Below are 18,102 nucleotides of genomic sequence, written 5' to 3'. Positions count from 1 at the left end.
TTTCCATCCATGGATGAAAGAGGACTTTTCTTTTCCAGCCATGACTGGGTATTCAGAAGCAGAAAGAAGTTCAGGTGAACAATAAGGCTGTGGGGGCAGACTTGGAGGCCGTCTTGTGGGGGCAGATGTCACCAGATGAAGGTGATGTTATGACAGTGATAAGATCTTCATATGACCAAAAGGAGATCCTCTTTTAGAGCCATTCTAGTCATCTCTGCTTCATATCCCTGCCTGAAGTCTGACTGATAAGGGTCCAAGATATTGTTAGAATCTAGGCTGATCTGGAGGAGACCTTTGGCTACTAGCTTGCTGAGGAATGGGAGGTTCAATACTGGTCAGAAGTTGAAAAGAGAAGTTGTATCAAATAAGAGTTTCTTAACTGTTGGACAGACTACAGCATGTTGATACATTTCCTTCCTTAAATAAGTGTGACAAAGTTCCTCCTCTGCCTGGGAGGGTCCTGCGCTTATTGGCGGATTTGCTCACCTCAGACATTCATGGCAGCCCTCAGTTTGGCCACTTTCGTGGCTCAAAGCTGCTGGTCTCTCAGCTAACCTCATCACTGGCCAGCATGGGGAAAAGGAAGAACAACAATCTCCACACTCTCTGCTGATCCACCAAGTGGGTCGGGGAACAGACCAGAGACCTTCCCCTCTAGTGGAACCCACAGTCCAGGTCAACACCTCCTGTGTCTGATCAGGAGTTGGGAGGGGAACCCAGGCCCACCCTTTACTCCAGATTCCAGCCCAGGGCCCTGTGGATTGCAGCTGTCTAGAGTGTCTCCTGTAACAGTTGCATGACAGCTACAACTCCCTGAGCTACTTCCTGATGGCCTCCTCGCAACACCTTCTTTATCCTCACCACAGGACCTTCCTCCTGGTGTCTGATAACACTTCTACTCCTCAGTCCTCCAGCAGTACACCTTCCAACTCTCAGCTCCTAGTGCCTCTTGCTCCCAGCTCCTCACACACATGCCTCACTGACTGAAGTGAGGTCCTTTTTAAACCAGGTGCCCTGATTAGCCTGAATTGATTCTAGCAGCTTCCCAACTGGCTCCAGGTGTCCTAATTAGCCTGCCTGCCTTAATTGGTTCTAGCAAGTTCCTGAGTGTTCTGGAATAATCTCTGTTATTTTACCTAGGGAAGAGGGACCTGCTTAATCTGGGACTAACATATCTACCTTCGACCACTCTCTTGCAGCCATCTGGCCTGACCCTGTCACATAAGGTTTTAATTATCTCAGAGGTAGCACCAGACACCCTCAACTCTTTCAGTAGACATGAATGGTGTGGATCAGTCACAGGCGGAGAATCAGCTCACCTGTGTTGCTTCTAGGATTTCCTGTTGTATGAAAATTTTAAAAAACGGATGATACAGAGTTGTCATACCCATGCCAGATGTATAGTTCCTGGTGTCTTGGGATTTTTTTTTATGGAGAAAGATATGAAAGACAGTACCAAACACATTTCTAAAACTCTCTAAAATGTTTTTCAAATAGTAGTTTTCCTGTAAAATGTGTGCAATGTACAAAATTATAATGATGTATTATAAAGGTTTTATTGGCCCTTATTTGGGGTGATCTCTGTAACTCACAAGTGCCTATGTCACTAGCGACTAATGCCATCATCTCAAACAGATGCCAATAAAGCCTTTATACCACAATACACAACCAGATTTTCTCTCTGTATTCAAATACTTCACTATTTAACAATCAGTTATCACAACATTTCTGATTCAGTTTAGCCGGGGCCAGATTTTCACTAACCAATTTCACTTGCTGTTCAGAGCTAAACATTTTTGTACAGAAAATGTAAGTTAAGGAAATCAAGTCAACTTAAAAATCAAGTTACACCAGCCTTTTGACAGCACTTTGCAAACAGTCAGTTTAACTGTTTTGTCTGTATAGCATTCCTATTTCTGCAAGCTTTTCAGAAAGCAACAGGGGAGGGGAAAATTCATTAAGAGATGCTTCTACATGCCACTCTGATAAATTGAAGTGCAGTAGAATCAGTGAAGAAGACCTCCCATCAACATAGTGCTATCTACACCGGGGGTTAGGTTGTATAACTGCTTTGCTCTGGGGTATAGATTTTTCACACCCCCAAGGAACGTAGTTATAGCAATGTATGTAGACCTGGCCCAAGGCTTTCAGCTCTGAAGTTTCCCATTGTCAGCCAAGATGGCAGCCATCACATACAGTCTTAGGTGACCATTTTCAGAGCAATCCTTACATTTCCATGAAAAATACCTTCTCAAGTTTTCCTCAGTTTGCCTTGTCAGTAAGATGAGAAGAAGAGACATTTTTAATGATCTGTAGCACTTGGATTTTTAAAATCCTTTTTCTGTATCAAAGTAACAGACCATTGTAACTTTTCAACATTTCTCTTAACACTTCAGACATTGCAATGCATTTGGTCCTCTCTCCCTAATCTTTGTGAGCATTCCACTTACTTGGTATGTCAGAGTGATGAAAAACATAATCGCCATGCCTGTGCATTTATAAACAAAATACCACTCAGGGCTGTTTAAAAGTGGAGTCAGTTTTTACCTGCAGAGAGCTTGCCATAATAAACTGAAACCACTGATGAATTTCACAAATATTTGCTTTGTCTCCCTAGGTTACTCATCTGTACAATAAGAAAACAAAAGCATATAAGTGAGAGAAAGTAGTAGTACATTATACCGTCATAATTAAACTTATAAAAATGCTACAAGAGATCTAATGCAAATGCATATGAGTTGAAATATAACTAAGGAAACCAATTCTGGTCTCAAGCACAGACTTAGAGAACAGAGTATTGTGCAGCAGTCTAGGGAAAGAAATACCTGTCCCCCAGCCTGGACACAAGGAATAAAGCACCTGCAAAAACAGGCAGCTAATACGGTCTATGACAGCAACAGAGGCTATAGTTCCCTATGCTGAGTTTGAGGCCCAAGGATCCATGCTGTGTGTAGACCTACTCATATGACCACTCAGTCATCCCTGCCCACGTTCTCACACACTTTCGCCTCTTCCTCAAGCACCCAATCAAAGCACAGGAGGAGGATTGTGGAGTTTCCCAGCACAGGCTTTCAGCAGCTTGTCTCCCCTAGCCCCCTGCCAGTGGAAATATTCTGGGTACAGAATTCAGCATTTCTGCTACATTTCAGACCAAGCATGCCGACTGGTGTGGTAACAGAGGATTAGGCTCCATGTGTCAAACAATTTTATTTCTTTCTTTGGGAACCAGTCAGGATTCACATCCACAGTCAGTAAATGCAAGCTGTACAAAGTTTTCTAAAACAGGAGGATTAAACATATGTTTAAACTTATTTGCCTCTGGGAGCTCTTTTCCTGTTACAAAGCCCATTTTGTCCATGTGAGACCCTAAGGTCAGCAGCTGGATTGCCCTCATATTAACCATTTGAGCACAGTCTCCTTTCTTGATATGTGCTGCAGAAAATGATACATGAGTTATCTGCTCCAGGCTCTGTGTCTGCTCTACTGGATCTTTATCCATTTCCTGATTAGCTTTCAGGATTTTAGTTCCAATACAGCTGTTTGCATTGTAATAACTCTTACAATACAGCTGCTCCTTTTATGGGCATAGAAGTTCATTGAGCAAGACATGAACAAGTTAGGTGACAGGGATGTGGGCTTGGGATTTTTTTGTTTTATTTTTAGTGTTCTTTCTAAGTAGGCACATTTCCATCTTGTCTTATTAAAATATTGTCCATTTACTACAGTTATCCTAGCATTTTGTGTGCATTTTCTTTGTCTTCTCCAAACACTTCCCCGCCTTTGCAATGAAACATAGCTGGAAATCAGCTAATTCAAGGACTTTTGTATTAAAAAAAAAAGACTCCATATAAATCATCAAGAAGATTGAATTTGCGAATTATGATTTTATCATCCCTTGTGCAGACATTCTGACCATATATCCTTCAATCACTATGTATCTTTTGTGCATCTGCAGTAAAACTGCACTTAAGTAGTTTTCTTCAAAAAGTGAGCCATACTAACAAAAAGCTGATAAAAGCAAATTATGGAAGAAGTGTCATTAGGCATGTTTATGTTTCACAGTTTTCTAATCATGGAATGCAGTTTTTTCTTCAACAGTTAGTAGCTGGTAAAGGTTGCAACATTAGTACGATGACTTTAGCTCATTTTTAACTAAATGTAACATGTCATGAATCTGTACATCCTCCTCACATCAAGCTAGAGTTCAGTCAATTTGTCATGGCTCATCCAAAGAGAAATATTCAATGTGGTGTGAAGGAATTTAGCACCACTAGTCGCATCATCATTCAAAGGAAAGGTGACTAAATCCCAATGCATTGTGCTAAGTATCTACTATGCTGTCTGAGTACCACTTCTTTGCTATGAAGCATATCCTCATCTGCCGTTCAGTTTTTATCTATTATGTACTTTCAACGGTCACTCACAGGTATTTTGAACCCACATATCTTTACACTACTACTTTCATTTTTTAAAATGTAGAACCACAAAAGTAAAACAGTATATGAAAAACTTCCTTGTGCTTTAACTATTGTCACCACAATATTTATAAATTACTACTTGATTTTTGTTGTGCCTAAGATGTTTCCATATTTTGAAGTTAATATTAAAACAAACTAAAACAAACAAAAAGAACCCCCTCTAGGCACGGTTATTAACACCCTCCTAAAGTTACAGCTAATCAATTAACTTAATTCAAGTGGGTGTAAATCACTACCATTCTGTTTTGGTAGTTGGGCTCCAGGGACTGCTTAATGCCAACTGGCAGAGGGCATAAAGGTGTATAGGGATTTACAGGGATCCCGTGTCTGATGTCTACATAATAATGCACCAAAGGGTGGCATGTGAGGTCTCTAAAAACAGGCAGACATACTGGCCATCTTAGTCACTGTGAAATGTATGTACAGGTAATTTCTTAAATATAATATATTTATACTGGAAATTATGTTCTTAAAGATCTTGACGTTAAAAGCAGGTCACCAGGAGGTGACCAGCCTCAGACAGACTGTGTTCAGGCAGGGGATAGGAGACGCTTATCTCTCTTTGTCTGGTCAGGTGTGTATTATGTATCTCAGAAGATAAGCCCATCTGCAAGCAGAGCCAGATGCTGATTAAAAGACTGCAAGGTCAACAAGAAAAGGAGGCCACATGGAAGAACAATCAGCAGGAAGTGTCCTGTTTATGAATAACAATCAAAGGACTGTTGAGAGATATATATCTGGGATTTTAAAGAGACAGAGGGGGATCTTTCCAGTGAGGAGGCAAAAGGACAGTGTGAACAGAAGATCACAGCCAAGCCTGGCTTTCATATGCTGGAAGAATTTTGGGTAAGCTTTTGTTCTATATGACATGACAATACTAGTTACGTAAATTAAGGCTCTAGATAGCACGTTATGATTTTAGTTTCTATGTAACCATTTGTTTCCATTAATTCTACTTGCTTCTTCTCAAATGTCTGTTCTTTCTTAAATAAACTTCTTCTCGCTTTTACTATAAACATATCTAAGTGCTGTGTATTGAGCAGAGTGGTTATCCTAAGGTGTAACTGGTAAGCTGCTCTGTACTATTCCTTTGAAAGTAGCAGAGCTGTGAACTGCGTGAGTGTCCAGTGGAACAGGGGCTGAGAACTCCAGAGGATAGCTTGGAGTGCTCAGGGGTTGAACCATACCTATCCTTTACCTGTAAATAGAAAGCAAGGCCTCCGGAGGGCTGGAAGGCAGTGCTTGTGTTGCCAGAGGCTGGTGGTAATTGGGAACTGACCCATAGCAGAGACATGACATCTAATTTGTTCTTCTGTAAATGACTACACAAGGAGTAGGACAACACAGCATCAGGCCCATTAAATGTATGAAGTACACTGTACAAATTATGTATAATCCACATATACTTTGCAGTAAATTAAGTCCCTTTACAACCAGCACTTGCTGTTCTTATGCATCAAGAGCCTCCAGTAGCCCATGATTTTGAGATGATAGAAAATCATCAAGCATAAACAAGCAATTAATGTCTGGGTGGACACCCAAACAGTTTAATAGTAGGTAGAGAAAAGTTTCTTTAACTTCAACCTATACCTATAGTAACTTTCTAGTAACGAGTTTTTCACTGTTGTTGGAATTGGATTGGATTTTCTACCAGCAATTTTGTGATTGAATTTTATACTGGTGGAAGCAAGGGACTCTGAATTGAATTGAATTCAATTGAATTTTACAGGGCAAAATGGTTCTCTTACCCAGGACCATGAGGTATGGGAGTAAGACTCCACATGGAGAAGCAAACAAAGGGGTTTTTTTTCCTGCATATTCCTTTCTGACTGAGCATTTTTTGCCTACTTGAAATATGCAAGTAACACCCAAGAGCTCTACCATACATGGATCACATCTGCTGTAGAAGGAAAGTGAACAGGAACAAGTGCTGAATGTTGAGAGGTTGCAATGACAAAGCAGATGTGTTAGGGGAAATTGTAGTCCTCCTGGGGGCAGGAAGAGAATGCAGATGCTGAATAGGGAGATGGGAGATGAGTACCAGCCAATTACAGCTTGGAGAGAGCTGGGGAGCCAGTCAGACCCCACACAGCTGTTGGCTGCAGTAAAGGGAGTGGAACTGATAGACATTCTTATTGAAATATTGATGGCCTGCTAGATACTGGAGAACAGGAATGAGGATTAAAGCAAGGTGCTGAGGCTAGAGAATAGCAGCGGAGGTGAGAGCAAGGGAGAAATCAGGAACTGGGAGGCTGTAGGTTTGTCTCAATGCTACTAATCACAATGGCAGGGTGAGGCTTTCCTATTTCAGCAGCTACTACTCCCATACCAGGCATATTATCCAAGCCTTTACATGAAAAGAGAACTTCATTAGTATTCCATAGATAACTTTTTGGACAGGGGTGGGTAGTGGTGGCCCTGCCACTGTTTCCTCCCAGCTACATCCCAAGGTCAGATCCAGGGTCAGCAATGCGAAGAAGCAGACAGACAGTTACGTGCCTTTACAGTAGGAGCAGCATGATGCAACAAGCAAGCTGTGCTCCTCTCCCCTTCACAAGCTCTCTGTTTATCAAAGTGTATGTTGCCCGCAGTATTTAACCCATAGTAAGAACTAGGCTGAAATGATATAAATACATTGTAAACAGATTTAAGTATATCCACACACAGATTATTTACAAAATAGATTTAGTTAAATCCAACAGAAACTGATGCAAATTGTGTTTAGATGAGCTGGGGTGAAGAAGAGTTCCTATATTTGGTGCTGCTTTTTTTTCATTTGGAAACTGTTTTCTGCAAGATTGGGCTGATTGACAGGGAACTTGAGTTTACTCTGATGTTTGAATCTTCCCAACAGAAGAAAACAGACACTTAATTTTTGTAATCATAACTCCAAATTCTCAGAATGAAGCAAGTGTCACTAAAATTAAGGACCCGCAAATATTTCACAACTGCAGTTTCTTCTTGTGTCTCATATTAAAATTGACGGAAGTGTTGGCATTGATGGCACAGATCTTATTATCTGATGTTAGTGGTATAAGGAAGATCTGAATTTTGAAGACCAAATTATTATATTTATGAAAATCATGAACATATGTTTACTGTATTTAAAATGAGATAAGAGAGCCTCAGTCAGACCTGCCTTTCCCCGTCCAATTCATTGGCTCAACCAAATTCAATCAGAGTCTTGGCATCATTCACTGAAAAAAGCTGTTACATGAACCAGAAAACTTGTTTTTCTTGGAAGAAGTTTCCTCTCAGATTGAGCCAGCAGTCAAAATTATATAACTCATAATGTCTCCACCCATTTAAAAAAAAAAAAGAGGAGTTAGCAGATTATTAACATTTTGTATGGTGCTGTATAGAACTAATATTGAATGCGCAATATTTACAATGACAGATCAAAATGGTTATATCACAGTAAATGGTCCAATAGAAAACACTCCATAAAGTCCTGATCATTCAAATGAATCCCAGTACACTAAGTAAGGAAGTTAACCACCAACAATGCAGGTTATGTTGATAGAATTGATGTTACTTTTCCTTGGGTTATTAATCTTTCCTAAATCTAAGGTATCCCTTTAGTATGAATTACATGGACAGAAAAATGAGAAGTAAATAAATGTACTAGCTCTCTTCATAGCTAAACAGTTAATTTATATTTTTATATATATATATATATAAATAAAAATAATAAAATAAAAACTTCCAGCAGATAAACGACAGCAAATTTTCAATCACAGCAAATTTCCTATGCCTATACCTTTGTGTGTTGTTGATTTTCCAGAGGTTTCCTCAATATTGTTACCATCAGTTCAGCTTGACTGGTAGTAGCTCTAGAGAAAGTAGGGCACCAGGTGACCACTTATTTTGTCGGACAACAAAGTGGTTAAACTGTTGGCAACTGCATGGATATCCAGCTATGTTAGAGCTCCCAACATTGCTATCACTGGCAGAGTGGAACTGATATTAGCAGTGGTGGGGAACTGTTAGCAAAATATCTGGTGTAGAAAAGATCATAATGAATCTCTCTGCTGGTGGATTGGAATAAAGTGTTTCCCTTACCCAGCCCCCCGCTTCAAGTTTTCAATTGGCTAAAAACGGAATCATGTGACCAATTACTACTCTAAACTATTGGATAGAAAAAGACAAGGTTGCACCTTATAAACATGTTACATCCATGAGTAGTATGTATTATTGGTGGTTATAAGTCCGTCAACATAAGGGTGTGTGTGTGTGTATATATATATATTAGTTATAGTTATAAGCAACTACTGATCTGTTGTACTCAAAACAGTCTACAACAATTAATTAAAAAAAAATTATTAAATCATTTACTAACACTTTATAAACTATAACTAGGGCCCCACCAAATTCATGGTCCATTTTGGTCAATTTCGTGGTCATAGGATTTTAAAAATCATCAATTTTAGGATTCCAGATATTTAAATCTGAAATTTCATGGTATTGTAATCGTAGGGATCCTGATACAAAAAGGAGTTGTATGTGGCAGGGTGCAAGGGTATTGTAAGGGGGGGTTACGGTACTGCTACCCTTACTTCTGCGCTGCTGCTGGCAGTGGCGCTGCCTTCAGAGCTGGGCAGCTGGAGAGCAGCAGCTGCTGGCTGACAGCCCAGCTCTGAATGCAGAGCTGCCGCCAGCAGCAGCACAGAAGGGTGGCATGGTATGGTATTGACACCCTTATTTCTGCACTGCTGCTGACAGAGCCCCACCTTCAGAGCTCAGTGCCCAGCCAACAGCTGCCATTCTCCAGCCACCCAGCTCTGAAGGCAGTGCAGAAGTAAGGATGGAAATACCACAATCCCCCTAAAATAACCTTGCGACCCCCCTGCAACTCCCTTTTGGGTCAGGACCCCCAATTTGAGAAATGCTGGTCTTCCCCATGAAATCTGTATAGTATAGGGTAAAAGCACACAAAAGACCAGATTTCACAATCTGTGACGCGTTTTACATGGCCGTGAATTTGGTAGGGCCCCATTTATAAATTTAGTCATAGTGGTTTTTGTTTGTTTGTTTTTGCAGGGGGGAAGTTTGGACAAGTCTGCACTTTACTATGGTACAGATGCAATGTGCATTCACTGAACAAAACAGCCAACATAACGCACAGAAGATCAGCTAAATGATCTGTTACACCACTTGAGAAAACTTCAGAAGAGTATAATGTGATATGGACAGTCTTGACAAGCATTAGCTATATAAAATAATGTTCTTGATATTAAACATATCTACTCAGCCTCTTCTTGGTCACTATATCACATTTCAGTAACTGATCCATCTAGTGATATTTCACTAATTTTGCTTTCGTTATCTAGGCATTATGTAAAATACATCTTTTTTAGAAAAAAAAAACATTATTTTCTATACTGATCCAGACTGAAATCATCAAATTATTCAGCCCATTGGGGGGGGGGGGGGGAGAGGCGGAAACAAGGACTGACGCAATACTTAAACCCTTCATGTGTAGCATAAGTATGCCCTAAGTGGCAGATAAGATCTTCCTCAGCTCCTCTGCACCAAGGTGACTTTCACCCTAACCTGCATAATTAACACAGTTACACCATGCATTTCATATTATACATTCCAAATACCGTTAACATCAGCACTCTGTAACAACCACACATTGCCATGCTGAAAAACAGAATCCTCTATAACCGAGCCAAATTGAGAACTGAAACAGAACAAACACATTTTTGGAATCAGACTATCTATCTATATAAAAATCTTAAAGCCGTAATGAAACATTATACTGTTAGGACAAAGTAAAATGCAACATCTGACCATATATACTAATCCTCTGTCCCCACTCTGCCAAAAAAACCCTCAAGAGCTAAACAAAAAAAAACCAGCCACACACCCATACCAATTCTTCCCCTTTATCTTTAATCTCATCTCCAAGTCCCAAACAGGTTTCAGATAATAAAATAAAGAATTCAGCCACTCTGTTTTGTTCATTACATCTAAGACATTGGATGTATCAATGAAGCAGTCAACTTCTCAGATCTGAAGTGCAAAGTAAGCAGACACATAGCAGACAAAGGGCAACTTCTAACAGACGTTTGTTTTCTAAATTAAAAGATCACCAAACATAAAAGTTACAGTATGTAGCTTGAAATACAAGTTAAAAAGACATGGGCCACATCTGAGCTTTTTTCATTACATTAAAGGCCACATTCTCAGCTAGTGTAAATTGTCATAGCTACATTGACTTATCTAATAGATACACTAACTAGAAAAGCTAGGACAGGGGACTTAAAGAGAAAAGGATACGACAAGCCTTACAACAGAACGTTCCACTGCCCCAGCAAGAGTTAAGTCACAATGTGTCCTTCACCACTGGAATTGTTCATTCATCCATCCTCCAGTAATAAGCATTTTAGTGCCAATGCAGATCAGTCAAGTTATTATCATCCCTAATTAGCACTCCACAAGCTGTAACATTCTTTACTCACAGCAGATTGAGACTTTAAAAGAAGTGAGATTCTAACTTTAAAGATTTAGGACACTTTAGATTGGTTACTATCGGTGTGCAGTGTTTCTAGAACAGGGGTGTGCAAACTACGGCCCGTTTTAAGCTGGCCTGCGAGCTGCAGGGTCAGTGCCTGTGGATGGGGCAGCGTGCAGAGCCGCCTTGCCGCGCCTCCACATAGGAGCCGGAGCAGGGACATGCCACTGCTTCCAGGAGCTGCTTGAAGTAAGTACCGCTTGGAGCCTGAGCCCTTGAGCCTCTCCCCACACCCCAACCCACTATCCCAGCCCTGATCCCCATCCTGCTCTCCAAACCCCTCAATCTCAGCCTGCAACACCCTCCTGCACCCCAAACATCTCATCCCTAGCTCCACCCAAGAGCCCGCACCCCCAGCCAGAACCTGCACTCCTGCCCCAGCCCTGATCCCCCTCCTGTCCTCCGAACCCCTCGGTCCCAGCCCAGAGCACCGTCTTACATCCCAAACTTCTCATCCCCAGCCCCATCCCAGAGCCCGCAACTCCAACCACAGCCCTCACCCCTTCCCGCACCCCCACCCCAATTTTGTAAGCAATCATGGCCTGATATACAATTTCTATTTCCTGATGTGGTCCTCAGGCCAAAAAGTTTGCCCACCCTTGTTCTAGAGTGTATATCTTACACCCACTGATGAGTCTGAGTGAGAGCAAAATACACTAGCACCAATAGAAACTGACATTTGGATATAAAGATCTAATACATATCAGCCTGATCCTGTAAAGTGCTGAATAGCCCTCGCTTCCATAGACTTCAGTGGCACCCGGCACCTTTCAAGATTAGGCCATAATGATGACTACAAGCAATGAACAGGGAAACCTGTTGGGAGAAGATGGGTTCTGCACAGATCTCCATTGATTCAGATAAACATCTGGAATTCTGGATTTTTATCCCATCCCAAATCCTGAGAGGTGTTTTTACAACTGTACAAAGGAGATTTCTGTTTGATCTCCTGATATTAAGATTTTTATTTTTAAGATGTCTAAAATTGAAAAATGCACACACAGGACTACAGCCCCTGGGAGACTAGTAGCTTGTGATCCCCAGATGATTTGATGAGAAGACTGAGTGGAGGATGGGGAGAACTAAAAATATTAGCAACTATGGCAGAATTGTACCACATACGGCAGAAATCGTGGATAAGAATAGACAGGCAATAAATCAGAGGATTTTAAAAGACCAGATATCAGTAAGACAAGACTGACCGGTAACATCCATTACTTTTCCACACATCCCTGTGGTGAATAACAAATAAATAATAGGTTTCAGAGTAACAGCCATGTTAGTCTGTATTCGCAAAAAGAAAAGGAGTACTTGTGGCACCTTAGAGACTAACCAATTTATTTGAGCATAAGCTTTCGTGAGCTACAGCTCACTTCATCAGATGCATAAAGTGGAAAAATACAGTGACAGTGTTTTTATACACACAGACCATGAAAAAATGGGTGTTTATCACTACAAAAGGTTTTCTCTCCCCCAACCCCACTCTCCTGCTGGTAATAGCTTATCTAAAGTGATCACTCTCCTTTCAATGTGTCTGATAATCAAGGTGGGCCATTTCCAGCACAAATCCAGGGTTTAACAAGAACATCTGAGGAACAGGGGGGAAGGAATAAACAAGGGGAAATAGGTTACTTTTTATAATGACTCAACCACTCCCAGTCTCTATTCAAGCCTAAATTAATTGTATCCAATTTGCAAATGAATTCCAATTCAGCAGTCTCTCGTTGGAGTCTGTTTCTGAAGTTTTTCTGTTGTAATGTCGCAACTTTCATGTCTGTAATCGCGTGACCAGAGAGATTGAAGTGTTCTCCGACTGGTTTATGGATGTTATAATTCTTGACATCTGATTTGTGTCCATTTATTCTTTTACGTAGAGACTGTCCAGTTTGACCAATGTACATGGCAAAGGTCTGTGTGTATAAAAACATCTTCACTGTATTTTCCACTTTATGCATCCGATGAAGTGAGCTGTAGCTCACGAAAGCTTATGCTCAAATAAACTGGTTAGTCTCTAAGGTGCCACGAGTACTCGTTTTCTTTTTGCGAATACAGACTAACATGGTTGTTATTCTGAAACCTGTCATTATGCATGGCACTGCATTTTGCCGTATGGAGTGGAAATCTATCAACTGCATGAAAAAACTTGTACAGATACAGACAGACATCATCTTCCTTTCCAAATGCAAACAGATGGACACCGTACCAAAAGGACTGAAGGTAAAAAATCCACTACAATCTACATACCACACAGACTATGCTGACAGCTTGTGCCACACGCTCTCAAAGAAACTGCGGAACCACCTGATCAACATCCTCTACAGCAAACAGGAAAAAATTAAGAATGAGCTCTCAAAACTGGATACTCTCATAAAAAACCAACCTTCCACACAAACTTCCTCGTGGCTGGACTTTACGAAAATTAGACAAGCCATTTACAACACACACTTTGCTTCTCTACAAAAGAAAAAGGACACTAAACTTTCTAAACTACTACATGCCACAAGGGGCCACAGCAATGGTTCCCTCAACCCACCCAGCAATATTGTTAACCTATCCAACTATACTCTCAGCCCAGCAGAAGAAGCTGTCCTATCTCGGCGCCTCTCCTTCTGCCCCTCCACCACCACGAACATGATACAGTTCCGTGGTGACCTAGAATCCTATTTTCAACGTCTCCGACTCAAAGAATATTTCCAACACACCTCTGAACAACATACTAATCCACAGAGACCTCCCTACCAACACTACAAAAAGAAGGATTCTAGGTGGACTCCTCCTGAAAGTCGAGACAGCAGACTGGACTTCTACATAGAGTGCTTCCACCGATGTGCTGGGGCTGAAATTGTGGAAAAGCAGCATCACTTGTCCCACAACCTCAGCCGTGCAGAACACAATGCCATCCACAGCCTCAGAAACAACTCTGACATCATAATCAAAAAGGTTGACAAAGGAGGTGCTGTTGTCATCATGAATAGGTCAGAATATGAACAAGAGGCTGCTCGGCAGCTCTCCAACACCACTTTCTGCAAACCATTACCCTCTGATCCCACTGAGGGTTACCAAAAGAAACTACAGCATTTGCTCAAGAAACTCCCTGAAAAAGCACAAGATCAAATCCGCACAGACACACCCCTGGAACCCCGATCTGGGATATTCTATCTACTACCCAAGATCCATAAACCTGGAAATCCTGGGCGCCCCATCATCTCAGGCATTGGCACCCTGACGGCAGGATTGTCTGGCTATGTAGACTCCCTCCTCAGGCCCTACGCTACCAGCACTCCCAGCTACCTTCGAGACACCACTGACTTCCTGAGGAAACTACAATCCATCGGTGATCTTCCTGAAAACACCATCCTGGCCACTATGGATGTAGAAGCCCTCTACACCAACATTCCACACAAAGATGGACTACAAGCCCTCAGGAACAGTATCCCCGAGAATGTCACGGCTAACCTGGTGGCTGAACTTTGTGACTTTGTCCTCACCCATAACTATTTCACATTTGGGGCAATGTATACCTTCAAATCAGCGGCACTGCTATGGGTACCCGCATGGCCCCACAGTATGCCAACATTTTTATGGCTGACTTAGAACAACGCTTCCTCAGCTCTTGTCCCCTAACGCCCCTACTCTACTTGCACTATATTGATGACACCTTCATCATCTGGACCCATGGAAAAGAAGCCCTTGAGCAATTCCACCATGATTTCAACAATTTCCATCCCACCATCAACCGCAGCCTGGACCAGTCCACACAAGAGATCCACTTCCTGGACACTACAGTGCTAATAAGCAATGGTCACATCAACACCACCCTATACCAGAAACCTACTGACCGCTATTCCTACCAACATGCCTCTAGCTTTCACCCTGACCACACCACACGATCCATTGTCTACAGCCAAGCTCTATGATACAACTGCATCTGCTCCAACCCCTCAGACAGAGACAAACACCTACAAGATCTCTATCAAGCATTTTTACAACTACAATACCCACCTGCTGAAGTGAAGAAACCGATTGACAGAGCCAGAAGAGTACCCAGAAGTCACCTACTACAGGACAGGCCCAACAAAGAAAATAACAGAACGCCATTAGCCGTCACCTTCAGCCCCCAACTAAAACCCCTCCAACGCATTATCAAGGATCTACAACCTATCCTGAAGGACGACCCATCACTCTCACAAATCTTGGGAGACAGGCCAGTCCTTGCCTACAGACAGCCCCCCAACCTGAAGCAAATACTCACCAGCAACCACATACCACACAACAGAACCACTAACCCAGGAACCTATCCTTGCAACAAAGCCCGTTGCCAACTGTGCCCACATATCTATTCAGGGGACACCATCACAGGGCCTAATAACATCAACCACACTATCAGAGACTCGTTCACCTGCACATCTACCAATGTGATATATGCCATCATGTGCCAGCAATGCCCCTTTGCCATGTACATTGGTCAAACTGGACAGTCTCTACGTAAAAGAATAAATGGACACAAATCAGATGTCAAGAATTATAACATTCATAAATCAGTCGGAGAACACTTCAATCTCTCTGGTCACGCGATTACAGACATGAAAGTTGCAATATTACAACAGAAAAACTTCAGAAATAGACTCCAACGAGAGACTGCTGAACTGGAATTAATTTGCAAATTGGATACAATTAATTTAGGCTTGAATAGAGACTGGGAGTGGTTGAGTCATTATAAAAAGTAACCTATTTCCCCTTGTTTATTCCTTCCCCCCCTGTTCCTCAGACGTTCTTGTTAAACCCTGGATTTGTGCTGGAAATGGCCCACCTTGATTATCATACACATTGTAAGTAGAGTGATCACTTTAGATAAGCTATTACCAGCAGGAGAGTGGGGTTAGGGGAGAGAAAACCTTTTGTAGTGATAAACACCCATTTTTTCCATGGTCTGTGTGTATAAAAACATCCTCACTTTTTTTCATGGTCTGTGTGTATAAAAACATCTTCACTGTATTTTCCACTGAATGCATCCGATGAAATGAGCGGTAGCTCACGAAAGCTTATGCTCAAATAAATTGGTTAGTCTCTAAGGTGCCACAAGTACTCCTTTTCTTTTTGTAAATAAATAATAGCAGATAGTTAAGACAGTCATTAACACTTGATAAGATAGGGTGAGGTAAAGGTGTACAGATTATATGGTTCTGCAAGACTAAGGGAAAAGTAGAGAGCCATAAAAGAGAACACTATTTGTAGTGTTGTTGTAGCCGTGTTGGTCCCAGGATATTAGATAGACAAGGTGGGTGAAGTAATATCTGTTATTGGACCAATTTGCACAGGCGCCAACTTTCCAAAGTGCCGGGGGGGGGGGGGGGGGGGGGCTGCACGACACACGGCTCTGCCCACGCCTCACCCCTTCCCCCAAGGCCCCACCCCAGGCCCTGCCCCCACTCCACCCCTTCCCCCAAGGCCCCACCCCGCTTCTTCCCATCCCTGATTCACGTCTTCCCACCCCCACCCCGCCTCTTCCCGCCCAGTTTCACCCACTTCCCCGAGCGCGCCATGTCCTCGCTCCCCCCCAAGCCTCCTGAACACCATGAAACAGCTGATAGGGGGAGGCAGGAGGTATGGGCACTGATCTGTGGGGCCCACCAGTGGGAGGCGCTGGGGGGGAGCTGATATGGGGGCTGCTGGTGGGTGCTCAACACCCAAGGTTTTTTCCCCGGGGGTGCTCCAGCCCCAGAACACCCATGGAGTCGGTTCCTATGCCAATTTGTGTTGGTGAAAGAGGTAAGATCAGGACCTGAAGAAGAGCTTGGTGTAGCTCAAAATCTTGTCTCTTTCACCAATGCAAGTTGGTCCAAGAAAAGATATTACCTCACCTATTTCATCTCTCTAATAAAAAAGAAAGGACATATTTAGGATGTACCCAAATACTAGGGGCATAATGAAACAAAAAAAAAAGTGACCAGAAACAATGAGCTATTAACAGCATCATTAAAATGTTTCCCCCCTGTGGGTTAAAAAAAGATGCCAAATACACACAACACAATTTGAAGTCTCACTTATGGTTTTGAGGGTTTTCCTAGAATGAGGACAGGGAAAGGAGGTGAATCTGCCACACCAATCCAGGCTGCCGAATGAATTTTTACAGAAAATTCTCACATATTTATTTTATTGAAACAAATATTATTACTCAACACTAACTCCTTAACAAAGGTCCAGTTGGGGATACAATATGCTTTGCTATTATTTTTTGTCTCAATAGTATAATAAGTGAAACCATACTTCTCTACAGGTTTCAGAGTAGCAGCCATGTTAGTCTGTATTTGCAAAAAGAAAAAGAGTACCTGTGGCACCTTCGAGACTAACAAATTTATTTGAGCGTAAGCTTTCGTGAGCTACAGCTCACTTCATCGGATGCATTCAGTGGAAAATACAGTGGGGAGATTTATATACATAGAGAACATGAAACAATGGGTGTTATCATCACTCTGGTTATCCTTTTCTTTTTGCATACTTCTCTACATACAAGATAGATGTGAGTTAGCCCTCTTGGCAAGCTGGTTACATGTTCCTGGCATGAGTTTATTCAGTTGTTTTTCTTCATGATGAATGAGCAGCATCAGCATATCCTAGCTAAATCAGCAGTGCAACAGTGAGATAAATGTGTGCACATAACAGGGAAGGGAAGGCAACAGAATGACTCCCCCATTGTCTTCCGTGGAGCTGGAGTAAACCCTGTATAAACAAGTGGAGAGTTCAGTCTCAATGCTCATTCAGAACATGGCCCCTCTGGTGTAAATGCCAATACGTGTGCTAAAAGCAATGTAAGGTGCAGTGGTGGTTTTACTGATGAAGCAACCTTGGTCATCATTAAAATTAGTGCTGTTTAAATGACTAATTTGTTTTGGTTCAGTCAACAAACCAAAATAAAATAATAGCAGCTTCACAATGACCCAAAATGAAAAAAATCGTTTCATTTGTAACAATATGTTTTGTTCATTTCAACCTTTTTTAAACCATTTTTTAAAAGATTTCAGTAAAATGCAATATAAAAAGATGTTTCAATACTTCAATTTGAAACATTTCATTCTGAATAAGTTAAAAAAGAAAACATTTCAA

At 41.7% G+C, this 18,102-nt stretch overlaps 1 protein-coding gene across 4 annotated transcripts in view; it reads right to left on the bottom strand.

Annotated features, from left to right (window-relative positions):
- The window catches only part of ARHGEF3 (Rho guanine nucleotide exchange factor 3), a 306,129-nt gene that overhangs the window by 269,236 nt on the left and 18,791 nt on the right, over positions 1-18,102 (bottom strand). The gene's annotated exons all lie outside the window — the stretch shown is intronic.

This window comes from Chelonia mydas, chromosome 7, assembly GCF_015237465.2.
Source record: "Chelonia mydas isolate rCheMyd1 chromosome 7, rCheMyd1.pri.v2, whole genome shotgun sequence".
Taxonomy (NCBI): domain Eukaryota; kingdom Metazoa; phylum Chordata; order Testudines; family Cheloniidae; genus Chelonia; species Chelonia mydas.
This window is presented reverse-complemented; position numbering and strand designations above follow the sequence as displayed.